At 48.7% G+C, this 16,221-nt stretch overlaps 1 protein-coding gene across 1 annotated transcript in view; it reads right to left on the bottom strand.

Annotated features, from left to right (window-relative positions):
* Positions 1-15,288, bottom strand: part of PPCDC (phosphopantothenoylcysteine decarboxylase) — a 357,482-nt gene extending 342,194 nt beyond the window's left edge. The window contains exon 1 of the mRNA XM_073012323.1: positions 15,284-15,288. The gene's annotated coding sequence lies outside the window, so the exon portion shown is untranslated. The remainder of the gene's footprint in view (positions 1-15,283) is intronic.
* Between the last annotated feature and the right edge of the window lie 933 nt (positions 15,289-16,221).

Below are 16,221 nucleotides of genomic sequence, written 5' to 3'. Positions count from 1 at the left end.
GTTGACTACTTCCCTTTTAAAAGTGCTTCAATATTCCCCAGAAATTTCAGGATAAAACCAACTCTTTTGCTTAGCACCCAAAGGCTTCAGCAGAAGTTCCTGTTCACCTCTCTGGCTCTGTTGGCCCCATGTCACCCTTGCCCCCACCTTTACTGTCTTTCTCCTAAGCTGATCCCTTTGCTTGAAACCTTCTCCCCACCCTGCATTCCCTGGCCACTCTGGCTCATCGTTTTATACCCTGCTCAGCTGTCACCACACTGGCTGGGTCTCAGCTCCCCCGCAATTGAGTTCCCACAGCCTCCACACTGCCCTCCTTAGCAGCATCCATAACACTGTCTCCCCTCTGGACTTTGAGCTCCTTGAAGGTCAAGGCAGCCTCTGCCTTTCTTCCCGTCTCTAGTCTCCAATGCAGGGGCTGGCACACAGCCACACAGTTGGCCCTCGTATCTGTAGGTTCCATGGATTCAACCAACCACAGATCAAAAATATTCGGAAAAAAAGATGGATGGTTGCATTGGTATTAAGCGTGTACAAACTTACTTTTCTTGCCATTATTCCCTAAATAATACAGTATAACTAACAACTCTTTTTTTTTTTTTTTTTTTTTTGAGATGGAGTTTCACTCTTGTTTCCAAGGCTGGAGTGCAATGGAGAAATCTCGGCTCGCCACAATCTCTGCCTCCTGGGTTCAAGCAATTCTCCTACCTCAGCCTCCCGAGTAGCTGGGATTACAGGCATGCGCCACCATGCCAAACTAATTTTGTATTTTTAGTAGAGATGGGGTTTCTTCACGTTGGTCAGGCTGGTCTTGAACTCCTGACCTCAGGTGATCTGCCTGCCTTGGCATCCCAAAGTGCTGGAATTACAGGCGTGAGTCACCACGCCTGGCCAACAACTCTGTATATAGCACTTACTTTGTATTAGATACTACAAGTAATCTAGAGATGATTTAAAGTATAGATTATATGCAAATACTATGCAAAAATTATATGCAAATATTATGCCATTGTATATCAGGGACTTTGGCATCCATAGATTTTGGTATCCATGGCTAGGGGGGAAGGTCCTGGAACCAATTCCCCATAGTTACTGAGGAGCACCTATTCAGAAAAACATTTATTTTATTTATTTTTATTTAATTTATTTATTTATTTATTTATTTATTTATTTTGAGATGGAGTCTCACTCAGTTGCCCAGGCTGGAGTGCAGTGGCGCGATCTCGGCTCACTGCAAGCTCCACCTCCCCGGTTTATGCCATTCTACTACCTCAGCCTCCCTAGTAGCTGGGACTACAGGTGGCTGCCACCACACCCGGCTAATTTTCTGTATTTTTAGTAGAGATGGGGTTTCACCATGTCAACCAGGATGGTCTCGATATCCTGACCTTGTGATCTGCCTGCCTCGGCCTCCCAAAGTGCTGGGATTACAAGTGTGAGCCACCGCGCCCGGCCCAGAAAAATATTTATTGAATCAATTGGTGTTCACAAGTAAGAATGCTCACCTGCACAAGAGTTTTAGGAAGACTCTGCTTGAGGCCATTTCCTGCATTAGTTTTATGGAAACTGCAAGGAATCATACATTAAGATTTATTGAGCACCTGCTATGCCCCGAGCTCTGTGCTACATGGTTAACACCAATCATCTCTGTTTTAGCTTTATAGCCACCCTATGAGGTGAATACTAGTTTTTTTGTTTGTTTTGTTTTTTAAAAATGGTCTCATTCTGTTGCCCAGGCTGGAGTACAGTGGCACGACCTTGGCTCATTGCAGCCTTGACCTCCTGGACTCAGGTGATTCTCCCATCTCAGCCTCCCAAATAGCTGGGACTGCAGATGCATGCCACCACACCCAGCTAATTTTTTGTATTTTTTTGCAGAGAGAGAGTTTCACCATGTTGCCCAGTCTGGTCTCAAATTCTTGGGCTCAAGCAACAAACCCACCTTGACGTTGGGATTACAGGCGTAAGCCACAGCGCCTGGCTTAATTTTAAGTTTAAATAGCCACACAAAGCTCTAAGGTTTCCTGCCCCCTAATCCTTCCAATCCACACTCCACACTGCCACTCAAGTGAAGTCTCTGAAATAGCAAATCTGAGCATGTCAGATCCCTAATAAAAATCCCTTGGCAACTTCTTCAGGCATTCAGAAGAAAGCTTGAACTCCTCAGCTTAGCATGTGACCCAGTTCCTACTGTCTTCTCTCACCTCATTTCCCATCCCTCCTCCTCACACAATTTTCCCACCAGCCAGAGGGGACAATTTCTCTAGTTTTCTGTCTTTATGCATGCACACGTGATGCTCCCTCTGCCTGGAACACCAACCTTCTTTCCAACCACTTCTTCTTCATTCAGTAAACACCCTCGAGGACATGCATTGCTTTTAGGTTAGAGATACTTACTCATACTGCAATATTATGATGCATTAATGACAAAGCATCCTCACTTCTCCATTAAAACAAGTCCTTCAACACTTGGTACCAAGCCCACCTCCTCCAGGCCCTACTCTGGTCAGAGCCTCCTTCCTTGGACATGTCTCTTTCCTGGTATGACACCAAGATGCCTTATTGCTTTGGTTTTACCTCCCTCTCCAGCTTGTGAACAACTGAGGTACACTATGTTTTATTCATTTGATTTTTTATTTAGAGTCTTGCTCTGTTGCCCAGGCTGGCATATATTGGCACCATTATGGCTCATTGCAGCCTCGACCTCCCAGGCTCAAGCAATCCTCTCCTTCAGCCTCTTGCATAGCTGGGACCACAGGCACACACCACCATGCCTGGCTAATTTTTAAAAATTCTTGTAGAGCCAGGGTCTCATCACGTTGCCCAGCTAGTCTTAAACTCCAGGGCTCAAGCAATCTTCCTGCCTAAGCCTCCCAAAGTGCTGGGATCATAGTCGTGAGCCACCACACCCGGCTTCCTTTGATTTCTAGTACAGTGCCTGCCACATAGTGGGTGCTCAACCATATCCTTTGAGCATAAGTTGTGCAGCCATCCACTATTCTAGGAGGAAACTTACAGCAGTAAGACAGGTCCTGCCTTCAGGGAGGAGACTGCCAATATGCAGGCAAGCAAATGAAAAAGATAACTGCAGGCCCAGGTAGTGCTGAAAATCCTTTGTCCTCCAGATCACTCTGAGAGGCTCTGTGTTCTGGGAGGCTGACCTCTGCATATTGTCCAGGGGCTCCCTGCCCACTGACTTCTTGTTGGGTTCAGCCAATGGAAGGCACTGGCATAAGATGGGTGGGTAGGAGGAGAATGAGGTTGGGGTTGTTCCCCTCCAGACCCTCTCGCTGAAGACACCTGCCAGGCAGCTCTCCTCTCCTTATAGTGTCTCTCTGGGTTCTGGAAAAGACTCCCGCCCCTTGCTCCTTCAGGCCCAAGGTGGTGAGGGCTCCCCTCTGTTACTAGTCCAATGTTACTACACTATCCTGGGTTAGTTTCTCTATGCTATGCTCTGCCCGCACTTTTGTAAATAGCCCCCTTACTAAATTCTCCTAATAATCCAGTTTGAGTGGATCCTCTATTTATTACCAGGATCCTGAAAAATGCAGGATCTTTCTGCATTTTTGCACTGCCAATCTTTGAATGTAGCTTCCCCCCATGCTGGTTCTCTTGTAGTCACAAGATGGCTGCCGTAGCTCTGGCCATCACATCACCCAGACCTGACAAAGGTCAGAGACACTAGAGTGTATCTCTTGCCACATATCCCCCTTTCAGAAAACTCCCCACACCTTGCAATTATTTAATTTAATTTGTTATTATTATTATTACTGAGATGGAGTCTTGCTGTGTCACCCCAGGCAGGAGTGCAGTGGTGCAATCTTGGCTCACTGCAAGCTCTGCCTCCTGGGTTCATGCCATTCTCCTGCCTCAGCCTCCTGAGTAGCTGAGACTATAGGCACCCGCCACCATGCCCGGCTAATTTTTTGTATTTTTAGTAGAGACGGGATTTCACCGTGTTAGCCAGGATGGTCTCAATCTCCTGACCTCGTGATCCGCCCACCTCAGCCTCCGAAAGTGCTGGGATTACAGGTGTGAGCAACAGCACCTGGCCTATTGTTATTATTATTTTTTGAAGATGAAGTCCCACTGTCACCCAGGCTGGAGTGCAATAGTACAATCTTGGCTCACTGCAACCTCTGCCTCCTGGGTTCAAGTGACTCTCATGTCTCAACTTCCCAAGTAGCTGGGATTACAGGTGCATGCCACTACTCCTGGTTAATTTTTGTCTTTTTGGTAGAGACAAGGTTTCACTATGTTGGACAGGCTGGTCTTGACCTCCCGACTTCAAGTGATACCCCCGCCTTGGCCTCCCAAAGTGCTGAGATTACAGGCATGAGCCTCTGTGTCCAGCCTAATTTTAATTTTTAATTTTTATGGGTACATAGTAGATGTATATGCTTATGGGGCACATTAAATATTTTGATACAGGCATACAATGTGTAACCACATCAGGGTAAATGAGGTATCCATCACCTCAAACATTTATCCTTCCTTTGTGTTACAGACATCTATTCTTTTAGTTATTTTATAATGTATAATAAATTTTCATTGACCAATATGGTTTGGTTGCATCCCCACCCAAATCTCATCTTGAATTCCCACATGCTGTGGGAGGGACCCAGTGGGAGGAAATTGAATCATGGGGGCAGGTGTTTCCTGTGCTGTTCTCATGATAGTGAATAAGTCTCATAAGATCTGATGGTTTTAAAAAGGGAGTTTCCCTGCACAAGCTCTCTTCTCTTGTCTGCCACCATGTGAGATGTGCCTTTCATCTTCTGCCATGATTGTGAGGCCTCCCCACCCACGCGGAACTGTAAGTCCATTAAACCCCTTTCTTTTGTAAATTGCCCAGTCTTGGGTATGTCTTTATCAACAGTGTGAAAACTGACTAATACATTGACTGTAGCCACCTTGTTGTGCTGTCAAATACTAGATCTTGTTCATTCTATCCAACTGTATTTTGTACCCATTAATCATCCCCACTTCCTCCCTGCTCCCACTACCCTTCCCAACCTCTAGTAACCATCATTCTGCTGTCTATCTCCATGAGTTCAATTGTTTTAATTTTCAGCTCTCAAATAAGTGAGAGCATGTGAAGTTTGCCTTCCTGTGCTTGGCTTATTTCACTCAACATAATGACCTCTGGTTCCATCCATGTTGCTGCAAATGACAGAATCTTATTCTTTTTTTTTTTTTTTGGGGGACGGAGTCTCGTTCTGTCGCCCATGCTGGAGTGGGAGTGGAGTGATCTCGGCTCACTGCAAGCTCCGCCTCCCAGATTCACACCATTCTCCTGCTGGGACTACAGGCACCTGCCACCATGCCTGGCTAATTTTTTGTATTTTTAGTAGAGACAGGGTCTCACCTGTTACCCAGGATGGTCTCAATCTCCTGACCTCATGATCTGCCCGCCTCAGCCTCCCAAAGTGCTGGGCATAAGCCACGGCACCCAGTTGGATCTCATTCTTTTTACAGCTGAATAGCACTCCATCGTGTATACATACCATATTTTCTTTACCTATTCATCTGTTGATGGACACTTAGGTTGCTTCCAAATCTTAGCTTTTGTGAACAGTGCCCCAGTCAACATGGGAGTACAGATATCTCTTTGACATACTGATTGCCAGTGGGATTGCTGGATTGTATGGTAGCTCTATTTTTAGTTTATTGAGAAACCTCCAAACTGTTCTTCATAGTGTTTATACTGATTTACATTTTCAGCAGTGTACGAAGTTCCCCCTTCCTCCACATCCTCTCTAGCATTTGTCATTGCCTGTCTTTTGGACAAAAGCCATTTTGACTGGTGAGAGGATATCGCTTGTAGTTTTGATTTGCATTTCTCTGATGATCCGTGTTGTTAAGCACCTTTTCATATACTCGCTTGCCATTTGTATTTCTTCTTTTGAGAAATGTCTGTTCAGATCTTTTGCCAGATGAAGTTTAAAAACCGGATTATTAGACATTTTCCTATTGAGTTGTTTGAGTTCCTTATATATTCTAGTTATTAATCCCATGTTAGATGGGTAGTTTGCAAATATTTTCTCCCATTCTGTGGATTGTCTCTTCACTTTGTTCATTGTTTCCTTTGCTGTGCAGAAGGCTTTTAACTTGATGAAATCTCATTTGTCCATTTTTGCTTCGGCCTGTGCTTGTAAGATATCACTCAAGACATCTTTGTCCAGGCCAGGCAAAGTGGCTCATGCCTATGATTCCAGCACTTTGTGAGACCCAGGTAGGAGGATAACTTGAGCCCAGAAGTTCGAGACCAGCCTGGGTAGCATAGTGGAGACTGTGCCTCTACCAAAAAAAAAAAAAAGAGAGAGAGAGAGAGAAAAGAGGAACTTTTGTCCAGTCCTGAGAGTTTCCCCAATGTTTCCTTTTAGTAATTTCATAGTTTGGGGTCTTAGATTGAAGTCTAATCCATTTTGATTTGATTTGTGTATATGGTGAGAGACAGGGGTCTAGTTTCATTCTCATGTGTCCCTTTGAAGAGTGAAGAAACTTTCTCCTAAAAGTTGTCCCAGCAGATTTTTTCCCACATATCATTGGCCAGAATCATGTCACAGATCTATGTTTAATTAAATCACCAACAAGACAGCAAGGGCCACAATGACTGGTTCAGATCAGCCAAGACCCACTTTCTGAAGCTGGGGCTGGGGTCAGCTTCCCCTAAAGTGCATAGTTCTAGAAAGGAAGATGGAGGGTTCCTAGACAAAGCAAGAGTGGTGAGTGCTAAGAGGGAGGAAAAATCAAGATTGGGGAAAGGGCTATTGGGTATCTACAAGTGCTGGAGCAGTTGAGTTGGAAAAGGATTCATAAATTGGCTGAATGGCCCTCACCGGCTGGACACCCCAGTGGATCTGAATAGGTTACCTCCTTGGCAGAGACCGTGGGAGCATGTCTGTCTCAGTCTGTTCTCGGTTGCTATAACAGGATACCACGGACTAGGTCAGACATGGTGGCTCACACCTGTAATCCCAGCACTTCGGGAGGTTGAGGTGGGTGGATCACTTGAGGTCAGGAGTTTGAGACCAGCCTGGCTAATGTGGTGAAATCCCCGTCTCTACTAAAAAAATGCAAAAATTAGCCGAGCATGGTGGTGCATGCCTATAATCCCAGTTATTACAGGCTGAGGCAGGAGAATCACATGAACCCAGGAGGTGGAGGTTGTAGTGCGCTGAGATCATGCCATTGCACTCCAGCCTGAGTGACAGCATGAGGCTCCATCTCAAAAACAAACAAACAAACAAACAAACCAAACAAGCCAAAACACCAAAACACAGAGGGGGACATTACATGGTAAGAGGGCAAGAGTGTGATGTCAGCTCAGGTCTCTCTTCCTTTTCTTATAAAGCCTCCAGTCTCATCATGGGAATACCACCTTGATGACCTTATCTAATCCTAATTACTTCCCAAAGCCCTCACTACCTCCAATCAGTATATGAATTTTGGGATTATGTTTCCAACACATGAAAATTGGGGTGCACATTCCAACCAGGGCAGAACACTTCTAGGAGCACCTGGCTGATAGAGAAGTGTCCCCAGAGGCTCTGCTTCGATGACAGGACATGAATGTTCACTATCAACAAACCTCAGTGTTTATATGTAAAGAGGTATTACTAAATTGGAAACAGAGTGTTCCTCTGATCATGCCGAATATGCCCTTCAGTGGGTCAAACGTTCCCCTGCAAGGCTGTTTTCACAATTCATTGGCTTGGGAAACATTTGTACAATAATAAACTGCCAACCTGAGAAGAATTAGTCAAATTTCCATCTATAATATGGACCTAAATTAATCATATTTGATGTTATTAAAAGAACAAGAGAAAGGAAAAAGATCTCCTTTCATCTCCACTGCCCTCCATCTAGGGCCAGCCCAGAAGCTCTGGGCCACCCACTCCCTAGCTTTCTCTGGGCAGCATCCCAGAGGCTGGATCTTCATAGCCCTTCCCCACCTACCAAAACGTGGAGGATTTTTGTCCCAATCCTGCTGAGAGCAGCTGCAGAACCCGATCTCCCCTGATTACTGTGGTGTATCTGGGGTGTGGAGAGAGGAGCCATCCTGTTGGGAGGAACCTGGAGACTAAAATTGGAGGTGGGTGGGAAAGTCTGAGGATTATTATGGTCATATGGTTGGCGGTGAGACCCAGCCCAGATGTTGGCCTTGGATAGAGTGAAGCCAGCACAAGGCAGGATGCTAAGCTAGGCCAGACCAAGATGAACTTCTTAAGGCAGGAGTGTATCTGATCACGCATCTCCTGGGAGCAAAATGATTAATGCCCATTTAGCAGGCATTAAAAAAAGTATCTGAGCTGAGGGGATCCATTCAGCTGACTGTCTTGGACTTAGTGCCCTGCCTACCAGGAACCCAGACTCTCACACAAGGCCTCTGCCACTTCAAATCTTGTGTATTTTCCCACTTGGGGGCCTGCCATGCTTATATTCAATTATTTAACAGCTATCTATTTAGCATCTACTATGTGCTAGGTGCTGTTGATGAAGCATTGATCACAACAGATCAAAGTGCTCTGTTGGAGCTTACATTTTAGTTGAGGGATATAGCCCATCTGCAACATAAATACGCAAAATATACTGTATGTTTGGAGTCTCTAAGTGCTATAAAATTAAGTAGAGAGAAGGATAGAAACTATGGGTCAGGGTAACAGTTTTAGATGGGATGGCCAAGAAAGGTGTATTAGGCTGTTCTTGCACTGCTATAAAGGAATACCTGAGACTGGGTAATTGATAAAGAAAAGAGGTGTAATTGGCTCATGGTTCTGGAGGCAGTACCAGCATGGATGCAGCATCTGCTTCTGGTGCGGGCCTCAGGAACCTTACAATGATCCCAGAAGGCAAAGCAGGTGCAAGAGAAAGCAGGAACAAGGGTGGGGGGGAGTTGCCACATACTTTTAAATAACTGGATCTCACATGAACTTAGGGCGAGAACTCACTTATCACCAAGGGGATGGTGCTAAACCATTCATGAGGATCCGATCCCATGATCCAATCACCTCCCACCAGGTCCCACCTCCAACACTGGGGATTACATTTCAACATGAGATTTGGAGGAGACAAACATCCAAACTGTATGAGAGGCTGGGCGTGGGGACTCACGCCTGTAATGCCAGCACTTTGGGAGGCCAAGGAGGGTGGATACCTGAGGTCAGGAATTCAAGACCAGCCTGGCCAACATGTTGAAACTCCATCTCTACTAAAAATACAAAAATAAGGCTGGGCGCGGTGGCTCAAGCCTGCAATCCCAGCACTTTGGGAGGCCGAGACGGGCAGATCACGGGGTCAGGAGATCAAGACCATCCTGGCTAACACGGTGAAACCCTGTCTCTACTAAAAAAAAAAAAAAATACAAAAAATTAGCCGGGCGTGGTGGCGGGAGCCTGTAGTCCCAGCTACTCGAGAGACTGAGGCAGGAGAATGGCGTGAACCCGAGAGGCGGAGCTTGCAGTGAGCTGAGATCCGGCCACTGCACTCCAGCCTGGGTGACAGAGCGAGACTCCATCTCAAAAAAACAAAAAACAAACAAACAAAAAATTAGATGAGCGTGGTGGTGGGCACCTGTAATCTCAGCTACTCGGGAGGCTGAGGCAGGAGAATTGCTTGAACCCAGGAGGCACAGCTTGCAGTGAGCTGAGGTTGCAGTCTCACTGCAAACACAGTGAGACTCTGTCTCAAAAAAACAAAAACTATAGGAGAAAGCATACTGAGAAAGTGATATTTGAGGAAGTAAGACGTGAGAATTTTGGGAAAGAAGAGTTTTCTGGTAAAGGGGGTAGATGATGAGAAATTACTTACTGGGCAATTGTACAGTGTTTTTGGGTACCTTAAAAGTCCTGACCTGACCACTATACAATCTATGCATGTAACAAAATTGCACTTGTACCCTATATATTTGTATGAAAAATAAATAAATAAAAATTGGGGAAGGGGGAAAAGGCAGATGCAAGCACACTTAAAAAAAAAAAAAAAGGTTTGCTGGTGAAGGGAGGAGCAAGTGCAAAGGCCCTGGGGTAGAGCCCTAGATGCTTTCTACTTGTCTCTCCAGACTCACTTTCCATCCTTCTCTACCCACCGTCCTAGAGGGCTAACTGATGTAGGCTGCATTCATGGACTCTTTGCATCCTGGCTTCCAGTTAGGTTCCATTGATGGAAGGCACAGCAGGACAGAGAGTGGGAACAGAGTGAGGTCGGAACATGTAGGCTGTTTCCCTGCAGGGTCTTTGAGAACTAACTGCAACCCTCTGCTGAAGGCCACAGCTCCTGTCTATACCCTTTCCATAGCAACCCTCTCTGGGTTCTGTTTTCTGCTTCTTTCCCTGTTGGCTGTTTGCTTGGAGCCAAGGAGCCTCCAGCCTCCATGGTGGTGAGCTCTGCTCCCAGACCACTGGGAGCACAGGAGGAACTGCACAGTGACACGGCACACACTCAACCGATTAACAATGTCACGCGCGTGGCTTCTCTCACGGGAACCGGCCAGCCAACAACTTGACAGCATCACGGGGTCTTTTGGAGACACAATTTGCCTACCAAAGTGGTTTGAATGGTGGCCATTTAGGTGCAGAGGCAGACCAGTGGGAAGCTGCTAGATAGAAGTAACCTCTTAAGACTGTGTTCAACCTAGGTAGGTCTTCTTGGGGCCTGCAAGTACCGGCTTTAGTCACTCAGAGAGCTTTCCCAGGTAAGCCTTCCTGGCTGGCAGGTTTGGGTTATAATTCTTGCAGTTGCGAGTACCCCAAACCCATCTTATACTAGAAAAGAAAGAGGAGGAGTAGAGGGAAGAGGAGGAAGAGAATGAGGCAGGGGCGAAGAAGAAGGAAAAAAAGGGAGACAGGAAGAAAAGGGGGAGGTAATGGTGATACTGGTTTTTTCACAGGGATGTTCTATGAGTGAACTTCATTGACTTCAGGAATAACTGGAGGTAGAGACTTAATGTCTTCAATTCTTTCCCCCACTTCCCTCATCTCCCAGATCTGCTTCTCCTTGAGTAGGTATCATTCTAAGGCAGGCTTCCTTAAAACATGACTACTGGCAGCTTCAGACTTATTTTCTAGCCAGTATAGCCACCCCTGACAGAAGGAGAACCTCTCTTTTCCAATGATTTCATCAAAACTCCCATAGGGGGCCAGGTGTGGTGGTTCACGCCTGTAATTCCAGCACTTTCGGAGGCCGAGGCAGGGGGAACACCTAAGGTCAAGAGTTCAAGACCAGCCTGGCCAACTTGGTGAAACCCCGTCTCTCCTAAAAATACAAAAAAAAAAAAAAAAAAAAAAAAAAAAAAAAAAAAATTGGCCAGGTATGGTGGGGGGCACCTGTAATCCCAGCTACTTGGGAGGCTGAGTCAGGAGAATTGCTTGAACTCAGGAGGTGGAGTTTGCAGTGAGCCAAGATCACACCACTGCACTCCAGCGAATGACGGAAGGCAGGGTTGTTGGGAAACTCCCATAGGGTTCTCATTGGCTTGGCCTGGGATGGGTCAGCTACAGTAACCCAATTGGCTGAGAGTAAGGGTGAGGTGATCCTGAAAGGCTAATTGATGTGGTATTGCTAAAAGAAGGGAGAACAGACGTTGGGCCCCCAAAACCCGCCCATGCCCACCATCACTGGGGTGACTATATAACTTATTATTATCCAAGCCAGGCTCTTTTGAGAGTGAAAGAGGGCACTTTTAACAATTCTGCCAGGACAACAGGCTTAGACTGTCCTGGGAAAGTACTGTCATCCTAACTATAGCAGCCAAGAGCCAGGGAGCCAAGAGCTGCCCTGTCTGAGCACTGTGTCCTGCAAACTCAATCTCTTGGGCTCTCTAGGCACAGGCAGGAGAGGAAGGGAAGGTGCTCAGGCTCAGATCTCAGGAGAAGAAGAGGGTGGCTGGGTAGGGAGAGGACACATTGGGAGACAAGTCCCAGTTCTCCACATCTACCCAAACTGCCTCACCCCGACCTCCCACTACCACCTGCTGTTCACATTGTGTCTCCTCCCCGTGCTAGGAATGCCCTTCCTATGCTCTTTAGACTCCAGGGCTCTTCTCTAGATCTCCACTCTCTGGGGGGCATCCTTTAACACCCGTCCTGCCCCAGCCTCCTCACAGCTCCTGCAGCATCTCCAGACTTATCACAGGATCTGTCTAGGGTGTGACTCCCATCTCTACCATGGGGCAGGGGTTTGCTGTGGGTCTTGCTTGTCTCCCATTCCCCTTTGCCCACAGCCCTCAGCAGGGGTCACTGAAAGTCCTGGGCTGATGATTCTGCTGGGCTAAGCCCTCTCAGCTGTCTCCATCTCTCCAGCCCAGAGCCCTCTCCCCTCCCCAGCACTTCTGCCCCTGCTCCTGGTATTGATCACTAGGGAATCCTAGCCAAAGAGCTTCTCACGCAAAGGCATGCAAACTTTGACCCAGGACTGAGTGTACAGCTCCAGGCCAAGGTCCTCTAATCTCCTGCTCAACTCCCTCCTTCTCTGCCCAGTGCTCAGTGTGGGCCCCCTTCCTGTTATTGTGAACTATTAGCCAAGACAGGGCTTGGTGATGAGAAGTGTAACATCTCTTATAACCCCAGTACACCAGTCCAGGGGTATGGAGAGGTGGGGGGCCCTCGCCCAAGGGCTGAGTCTGTCTACCTTTGGCTCCCTGGGGCTTCACTCATAATCTGGGATAAGTTATAGTGAGAAGAACCCTGGCCTAGAAGGAAGAAGCTGGAGTTCTAGGCTCTGCTGTGATTTGCCATGCGTACTTGGGCCTTTTCTTTTCTGGCACCCATCTCTCCACCTAAGAAGTGAGAGAGGAATTGGCTTTATTAGTTAATGAATTTTTGATGAGTCGAGAGCCTCTTAGATAATGCAAGCAAAGCAATGCACTTTCTATCAAGAGAAGGGTCCCTGGTCGGGAGCCCCAGCACTAGATGGTCTTCCAGCCCTGGTGACCAGGCTGCCATGATTCTCCAGAGCTGGGGCATTGGTGGGGACCCTGGGAAGCTGAAGAAGAGGTTGTGCTGCAGAGCACGCTGGAGGATCTAGGAGTGCCTTGCTTTCCACTTCCTTGCCATGGCTTCCACACAGACTCATTCTACTCTCTGTGGCTCTAGCTCCAACTAGGATTGAAGGACAGACCTCTCTTGGGTACCATGAAGCTCCTCAGATGGAATCAAAGATGCAGAGGGTAGAGTGATTGGAAGGATGCTGAGAAAGCCCAGCAATACTTCCCTTGTCTTCTGCCTGTTCTGTTGCCTAAATTTCACCATTATAGCATCAGCACTTTGGACATCTCTCTTGCCATTTGGCCTGTGTATAGCATAGCTGTGTCTAACTCCTTTGCCAGTTGTTAATATCTTGCCCGGACTTGGCGTATCAAATCAATTTCCCGCAGGTTGGTTTTCCTTGTTAGAGCATACCGAAAGAAGTGGCAGGTTGGGTCTGGGTTATAGCAAGTATCCAGCGTCCTAAGAATTACCATGGAGAAGTGCTGGAAACAGTGACCAGGAGAAACCTAATTTTCTGTGGGGAGAATCCAGAAAGGCATCCCAGAGGAAGGGATGTTTTATCTGAGACTCAAGGTAGGGGACACTAGAACTAGAAGGATGCAGGCTTGGTAGGTTCTGCTAAAGATTCTCATTCCCATCTTCAGAGTGGTGGGAGCTACCAAAGAGATTTAAGCAAGGTGGTGATGGAATGAGATTTTGTGTTTTTAACAGGAACACTCTGGGTGCCACAGGATGGAGAAGTAATTGAAGGAGCAAAAGGCAAATGGAAACCTAGGTGGAGGCTAAGTACTCCAGGGAGCAATGATGGGCCCTGGAGGAGTTGTGGCAGTGGAGCTGGATAGATGCCAAAGTGGAGAAATGTGCCTCCTATTCTTAGCACAGTAGTCCAAGTGACCTTGCTTCTCTTACACCCCAGCAATGTCTCTACCTCACACAGAGGAAGTTTGATGTTTCTCAATGGGGTGCTCCCTGCACATGGGGCAGGGCGCTGTCCCTCATGGGCATCCCATCCCCCTGGACTACATGCCAGGAGAACTCACCTGTCAGATGACCTCTGCACATCCCTGGTACTGCTCTGTCCTTCAAGAACCACTGTGGTGGGGGGTGGGGGGAGGCTTTGATTTTCCTTGTTCCCTTTAACAGTTGCAGTCTTTTTTTTTTTTTTTTTTTTTTTGAGACAGAGTCTTGCTCTGTCACCCAGGCTGGAGTGCAGTAGCATGATCTCAGCTCACGGCAACATCTACCTCCCAGGTTCAGGCAATTCTCCTGCCTGACTCCACGCCCCCCAACCACCACTACCCCCCCCCCAACCAGTATCTGGGATTACAGGCGAGCAACACCACGCCTGGCTAATTTTTGTATTTTTAGTAGAGATGGGGTTTTGCCATATTGGCCAGGCTGGTCTTGAACTCCTGACCTCAGGTGATCCTCCCGACTCGGCCTCCCAAAGTCCTGGGATTACAGGCATGAGCCACCGCACCTGCCCAGGTACACTCTTTACCCAGATATCTATGCGCGTTGATTCTTGACTCCACACTCCTGCCTCTCTCCGCAAGACCGTCCCTGACCACCTTGTTTTGAATTGCAATCTGCCCTCACATAATCCCCACGCCTTTTCTGTTTATTTTTTTTCCGACAGCTCTTTTTACCCTCTGACATTCTCTAGATTTGGGGCATACTACTTGTCTCCTTCCATCAGAATGTAAGCTCCACGAGATTAGGAGTTCTATCAGCTGTGTTCCCTTCTCTGTCAATCGTCAGCGCCTCCGAACAGCTCATGGCTTGCTCGGTAAATATTTGTGCAATGCATGAGGCCGCATATGACCGGAATGGGAGGTGAGGGGATTGTTTTCTGGCCTGGACCAGCGACTGACGCTGGTGCCATCTGGTTGGGGAGGACGTCGGGGATGGCGGGTAACGATGTTAGTTGGGGCCAGGTTGAGCTAGACACGCAAATACAACTTTTTTTTTTTTTTTTTTTTTTTTCCTGGAAATCCTGGAGGCTCGGGAGGGCGGGACAGCGTCGGAGGCAGGCAGCTAGACCATGCCACGTGGCGCTGGGGCTTGGTGTCCTGCCACAGGCGTGGACCGAAAATGCGGACACACGCAGACTGCCTCTCCTCGAAGGCAGAAGCCGCACGCAGACCTGGACCCTTTGCACCGCACCGCCTTATTCAATGGCGCACCCGCCACCCTTCAACAGTTCTTCTCCCTCCACCCCAACCCCACGCCGCGCGCGAGGCTGGCCCTTTAAGAGTCCGGCCCCGACTCCCTCCCACCTCGCGTGACTGCGAGACCCGCGCCAGGCCGGGGAATGGGGCGGCTGGGTGGCTGCGCTGGCCTCCGGTCCTTCTCACGCGACGCCTGGGCACCGCGCCTCCGGGCCAGGTGGGGCGGGGACGGGCCGCCTGACCTCTGCCCCCTAGAGGGATGTCGCTGGCGCACGCAAGCTAGCCGGGGCTGGGGTGGGGGCTCCGCGCCAGATGCCCACTCCGTGGTCCCTGGCCCCCAGAGTCTTTCCTCGGCCCCCCGCGGCCGGATTTCTGTACTCCGCCAATCAAAGCACTAGCAACTCCGGGAGCCAAGAGGGACCCTCAAGGGCCGGTGGATCCTGGCTGGAGGGACCGCGGGGTTGCAATCAGGACTAAGGCGATCCTAGAGGCGGTGCGGAGCCGCTAGTGAGCGCTCAGCGAACCTGCGCCTTTGCCATCCATTCAGATCCTTCAATCAAGAGGCGCGAACCTCAGCTAGTAGCCCGGGCTCTGGGGGACAGGGCCAGCCCCGCGGCGCCTCTGGCCTTCCGCCCGTGACCTCAGGACTGGGGTCGTAGCACTTCTCACGCGAGCCGGGACTCAGTAACCCCGGGAAGGAGGTCACCACGCGGCAGCCCCGCCCCCGCCTGCCGAGTCCGGGTAGACTAGCGCTGGGGAGGCATCTGCACGCCCAGTGTTCTGGTGGGTGCAAAAATGACGAAGAGAAGTCCCCGTGCCCCAAGATGCAGCTTCCCGTACCCTCTCTTAGGTCTGTCCTGGGACTTCTCCCTCAAACCCCCTTCTCGGCTGGGTTCTGCATTGCCCTTGGGACGCCTTGGAATTGGGGCTTCCAGGTGTCCCCAGCCCTCACCCCTCTATGTACAGGCACCGAGATGAGGTGTCCCATAGTGGGTTCTTGCCCAACCCCCCTGCCCTGCCCCACCCCCCTGCCCTTCCCCACCCCCCCCCGCCCTCCCCCATCC

Source organism: Chlorocebus sabaeus, chromosome 26 (genome assembly GCF_047675955.1).
Source record: "Chlorocebus sabaeus isolate Y175 chromosome 26, mChlSab1.0.hap1, whole genome shotgun sequence".
Lineage (NCBI taxonomy): Eukaryota > Metazoa > Chordata > Mammalia > Primates > Cercopithecidae > Chlorocebus > Chlorocebus sabaeus.
This window is presented reverse-complemented; position numbering and strand designations above follow the sequence as displayed.